Source organism: Tenrec ecaudatus, chromosome 16 (genome assembly GCF_050624435.1).
Source record: "Tenrec ecaudatus isolate mTenEca1 chromosome 16, mTenEca1.hap1, whole genome shotgun sequence".
Taxonomy (NCBI): Eukaryota; Metazoa; Chordata; class Mammalia; order Afrosoricida; family Tenrecidae; genus Tenrec; species Tenrec ecaudatus.
Window position 1 is genome coordinate 95,251,045 of NC_134545.1, and position 6,122 is coordinate 95,257,166.

General features: G+C 45.0%; 1 pseudogene; it reads right to left on the reverse strand.

The window, feature by feature from the left end:
- Window positions 1-5,611: 5,611 nt before the first annotated feature.
- On the reverse strand, window positions 5,612-5,762 carry LOC142430166 (U1 spliceosomal RNA; annotated as a pseudogene).
- Window positions 5,763-6,122: the final 360 nt, after the last annotated feature.

A 6,122-nucleotide genomic window follows, 5' to 3' on the forward strand; every position in this document is an offset into this window, starting at 1 on the left:
ACTCATATTGTTTCTTTCGGAGACATTCAGAAAATGTCCCTCATTTGCTCCGCTAAGCGTTCCTTCCACACTTCTGGACAGTGAAGCTGTGACCCCGAAATTCCACTGTAGTCTCATTTATCTCAAAGTCTTTGATCAGACTGATCCCTCAGTCTGAAACTCCCTTCTGTCCTTCTGACCCGACCAATTCTCTCCTCACCCTTTATGTTCCTGCTCCACCACTTCCTCTGGGAAGATTTTCTTCCGGAGCTGAATTGGCTGTGCTGCTCCTGAGCGCCTGCCCCAAGGTTACAACAGAGTTAGAGAATTATCTGTGCAGGAGGCCTGCCTTCTTCTCAAGACTGCAGGCTCCTTGATCGTAGTTATGGGTTTGATGCTTCATAGCCTCCGTGCCAAATCCTGCACCTGGAACACAGGAGGTGGTCACAGCTGACAGATGAAATACAAATGATTAAATGAATGAGTGCAGGTCACTTGTCAAGAAGGGCTTCCCTGGATAGAAGTCCCCAAGGGCCATCACTCAGGCATTTTGCCTGAACACCTACCTCTCATTTCAAAAAGTGTCATCAAGTCATTCAAGAAATTAAGTGTCTGCCAAACATGAGCTCTCGGTGTTCTCTGGCAAAGAGATAACATGCCCAGACCTGTCTTCCCTTGAGTTGTTTGGGCAGCCAGTCTCTGTGCCTTCAACTGTCCCCCATGGAGATCCTTTCAACCCCATCTCCTGTCCACGTCTCTCTCCAGCTGAGGGTTCACCTACAACTTCTCACTGCCGGCTGATCCAAGTTTAGATGTTTCACAGGTTCCAAGTCTTTTTGGGGCTGGGACCCAGGTGGTCTTCCTAGCTCCATTTTGTGCCACAGCCTCTTCCTTCTTCCACAAATACTCCTCAGTTGGCGTCATAGGCTAAGTGTTGGCCTGTTGACTACAAGGTCCACAGTTCAAAACCACTAGCTCTTACTAGGCTCTCTACTCCTATAAGATTTATAGTCTTGAAAACTCACAGGGGCAGTTCTAGCCTGTCCTATAGGGTTGCTGTGAGTCGGAACGGAACAGACGGCAGTGAGTTTCAGAGAGTCTAGACACCCCAATAAGCTATTTCCTTGTCCCACTCTTCTAGGCCTAGAGAGTTCTAGCTCTTTCTTGAAGATTCAGTGAAAATGTCATCCTGTTTGAGAAAATCTGGTAGATTTCTTTAGAGAGCAATGCACTTGCTTTTCTATGCAGTCATAATAGTTTGTCATGTTGACCCCAGTTATAATTGGGGAGCTGGAACTTTTAAATGGGAAATTCCACACAGCGAAATTAATAAGAAGTCCTTTTACATACCCTGTGGCTTATCTCTTGCCGCACTACCATTTTCCCACAGAGGACCAATGTCAGACCCTCGATCAATGCTGATTGAAAACCAGAAGTGGCAAGCAAACCAACAGGCTAGAGAGAATTTTTCTGTAAGGCATATCATTTCTGCAGGAGAAGCAAGGGACACGGCTGCATACTCCTTATCAGACGTCTACTCCCAAGGCACCTCATCAGATGCCCTTCGTGATTACCCTGCTTAGACTTACTCGCCACCCTGCCTTGCTTCCGTGTGACATGACGCACCATCTGAAACCGTCGGCATGCTTGCTCCTGTGGGTATGGACCACCTTGCTCCCTGGAGTGTGCGTTCTTTGATGACAGGGGCTTTGATGCAGCCTGCACCCCTTCGCTTGCACCCCACTGACGAAGAATGTGCACGTAGCCAAGGACGACGCAAGGCCAACCCGTTGACTAGTAATGGGAGATGTAGCATCCCGCCTTTGAAACTGTTCCTATGTTCATCACTGATCACTGGGATATCTCAGCACCGTGACTGCCAGTGGCTGGCTTCCAGGCCACAGCAGAAGATGGTGCTGTACCTTGAAGATCATTAGTAAGAACTTCTGGGTCTCCGTAATCATGCCCACATTTCCCCTCTGGGAACAGGACAGGGGCTGTGGTTCTCTTCTGCACTCTCTTCTGAGACTCAAAGCAGCTCGGGTAAGAGGCAGGGGAGCAGGTTGAGGACGAGTGAGAATTTCCTGATCTATGAAGTTGACCTCATGCCCTGTCCTTTCCGTTGATCAGATATGGCTGACTCACCTCCTGAGGGAAAGGAAGACGCATGCTCACTGTGTTGGAGGAAGAACTCCTTACTTCTAGACATCCACATTTTAAAGTTCTTTCTTGATCAGGAAGAACATCGGGCCATTTAATTTTTAAACGCTTGATTTTTTTCCAACACAAAACTATAAAGAAGAAAATAGAAGCCATTCTTTTAGATACAGTCCAGACAGAGCAACTATTACTAGTGGTTCTGTCCGTTAGATTATTCTGTTAAGAACATCCTGGGAAGGGTCTTCATCTTCATACAGCTGTGAATCCCGCTCTATTGACTTAGCACATCCTAAGCTCTCTTCTGTTCCTAAATATTCTTCCTGAGCATACAGGAGCATCCGAGACAGAAGAAGACTTACGCTGTAGTCATACGCTGGACACTGAAGTTGTCTCCAGGGGTGTGTGGCTGGGGTGGTGGTGCTCTTTCCATGATGATCACGGGGGTGTCGCAGCTCATTCACCAGCCGGAATCAGCCTGTGCTGCCAGTGGTCAATGGCATGCTGGTTTCCATGCAGTCCTCATGTGGCAAGACTAGCTGATCTTCTGGAAAGCTCCCCTGGGAGGTTATTAGGGCTGGACAGTGGTTCATGAGGACTTAACATAGTCTTTGGCCTATTTATGCTTTCAAGGAAACAACTACCTTCCTCCCCGCCCCCTTACTAAGTTTTCTGAATTAATGCCATTCTCCACGGAAGCCAGTGGGGAAACAGACTCTTATTTAATGAAGTGCCATCGGCTCACTTAATGCTGATTTTCACATTGCCTCAAAGTCATATTCTCTGGCTTCCGTGTGTTTTCTGTGAATGATTCCTGTGGAATAATAATGTTCACCCCTCCAGGAGAGTTGGCATCCAAGCCTAGGGTAGAAGCTGTCATTATTGAAAACATCATGATTATGGATGTTTACTGTAACTTTCCTCTCTGGGTGGGTTGGTTATCATCCCTTCTAATTCATTCGATGCATAAATCTTACCCCCACCCTGTTAGAGGAGGCTGGTGAAGCATAGTTAGAAAAATGAGATGGAGACTTGAAAAAGGCATTTATGTCCATAGCTATGTATTGGGCCAGATCCAGTTGAGATGCCACCATCCTTGTCCTATGAGTCCAGCAAACTGTGCTGGTTTCTGAAACTTTCCTTCCTTGAGGGGATACCGCATTCGGTGGACATTTCCTAATACCCTGTGTTACTCCAGGTTGACTAGAGAAACAAATCCATAGACACTCATGTGCATAAGAAAGAGCTTTATATATAAGAGCAATTGAATATAGAGGAAACATCGCAGCCCAGTTCAGATCAAGTCCATAAGTCCTATATTAGTCCATCTGTCTGATATCAATCTATAAAGCCCTTTTCAAACTCACAAAACACACGCAATGACGGCAAATGCAGGAAGGTCATGGGCCAGTGGGTGGAAACTCTTGTGGATCCAGTGTAGGTAGAGGCATCTCAGCGCTGGCTGGAGTCTCCACATGCTTCCTTCAGCTCCAGGGCTTCAGCTTAGTTCCATGTGTCTTGTCAGCAAACATGCCTTGCAGGGAGTGGATGTGTGTCCCACCTCCAATGAGCTATTTATCTCTTTAATGCCTCCAAATGAGGTCATCAAGCTGTGACCTGATTGACCGGCTCAACTCCACCCCTCCATTCTTAAGTCTCAAATTGACAACAGATTATGTAACTACCACAGACCATATTCCTAAATGGACGTGATGGAACAATTGAAAACCTGGAGTTAAGGGAGTCCCAAGACGTGGCCTGGGAGAACTTTGCTCACCTCCTTTATCAATTGTTGTAAAAAAAAAAATATAGCCAACCAACCATCTGCCAATTTTAATTTAGCCTTTGCCACCAATGAAACCTCATGCATCAATCATACTGGGCAACCACCGCCAATATCTATTGCCAGAGTTTTCATTCGCATCAATAAAAGTTTAATGTCAGCTTCGCACACATTTCCGCCTTCCTTTGTCTCCGTTTCCTCTCACCCTGGGCAACCACTGTTGAACACTTTCTCCACTTGCTCGAGTCCTTTCTTCATCTCCGAAGCCACCCAAGTTGTAATAGAACTATCGGTGAGAAAATAGCAATATTGTCAAACCGTTTTTTTCCGATTCTGATGTAAAGCATCGTTCAAACGTTGGCTTTCTTGTTGATCTACATCATAGGGTGCAGGTGAGATGAGTGTGCTTGCTGGGCAAACGCAGCTGCAAGACGATTGTTTGCCAGCCAGTGGGCTGCCGCTAAGCCCCTGCTGTGAGCAAACCCTGGAGCTGCTTAAAGCAGTGGCTCTTAATTGATTTTGGATTATGGATCCCTTTGCGACTTTGATAGAAGCTTGGGCACGCTGCAAGGTTAAAAAAAAAAAAGCAGACACATTTTTTTTGGTAACCAATTTCATGGGGTTTTCATTGCTCCTGAAGCCAGGTTAAAACAAAACAAGAAACACCCTTTCGAGCAAGATACGAGAGGTTACCCCCCTAAAACAGAATTATAGGTAGAGTGGGGCTTTCGTAGTGTACATGTTTCCCTCTAGATGAACATCAAGCAACTTGCTTGTTAGTGTGCACTAATTTGTTAGTGCTCCCAGTGATGTCACCTGAAAGATTCTCTTTGGTCACAGGGAATTTTTTTGTAAAAGCATTTTCGCTCAAACCTTGTTTTTTTGTGAGGGTCGATTTAAGAGAACAGTATGCAACTGTGAAATTTTGTTTCCTGCTTGGGAAAAATGCCACGGAAACTTTTGTGATGTTGAACATAGCTTACAAGGACAGCTATAGGAAAAACTCAAGTGTATAAGTGGGTTTCTCATTTCAAAAAAAAGGTGAAATGTAGATTGGTGACAAACCTCATTCTGGACTTCTGTCAATTTCCTGAACGGACAAAAAGATCCACTCATAGTGCATTTGGAGTTTGTTTCACCAGGTCAGATTATTAATCAAGCTTTTATTTAGAGGTTCTGAAAAGATAGTGTGAAACAAAATTAAAAGCCTGATTTGTGGCAGATGGGGGGCTAGTTTTGCCACCATAACAATGCACTTGCTCATGCAGCCATCTCAGTGCACTAGTTTTGGGCAAAAACAAAATAATACAAAACAAAAAACACAGCATGTCTCTCTTGCCCCATGCACCTTCCTCACCTGGCCTTGCTCTGCACAGCGTCCTTTTGTTTCTAGGAATGCAGAGGGACATGAAAGGACAGTGACTGGATGACATGAAGAAAAAGACGAGGGAGGTGATGTCCGCCACCCAAACAGATGAGCTTGCAAAATGTTTCTCAGAATGGAATTGCAGATTTGACAAATATATTAAGTGTAATGGGGAGAACATTGAAAGTAATAAGGTTGTTTTGTAAAATAATATTTAAATACATAGCTTTGAAAAAAATCCATTGTGGTGGGGGTACCCCATTTTATGTAATGCAGGGAATTATTTAACATGACTCTTATAGTCAGAACCTTTTTTCCTTTTTTCTTTGAGCACAAATGCAGTCCCCACTGCCACAAATAATGCAGTCGAGTCTCCCACATTTGGGGAAATCGCAGCACATCCGGAGTGCAATGGAGAAGCCTCGCTCTGGGAAAACCACCTTCGTGATCATGGTGTCTCCCCTGCCAGGTAAGTCTAGTCAGAATATTTTTTACTCTCATTAAACAACTTTCATTTTTCCTGAGAGATCTATGTTAGAAGTTGGGGAAGTAGATTGATTGGTTTATATGATTCAGCTCTGAGTGATGGTTAACAGGGTCATTGTGATAGTCATCTTGCTGGGCATAATTGTCAGAAGCAGGAGATGGTTTCACTGCTAAAAAAAAAAAAAAGAGCTAGTAGTGGAGTGTGCTCTTTGACTCTGAGGTATCTGCTCATTGAACCCCCTTGATCCAGGAGACAGTGTGACCCCAGGTGAGTGACGGAGGAGGAGCAGAGACTGACGGAACAGTGGACTTAATCGGGAGCTCTAGGTTTGTTGAGCCACAGAGCCGAGA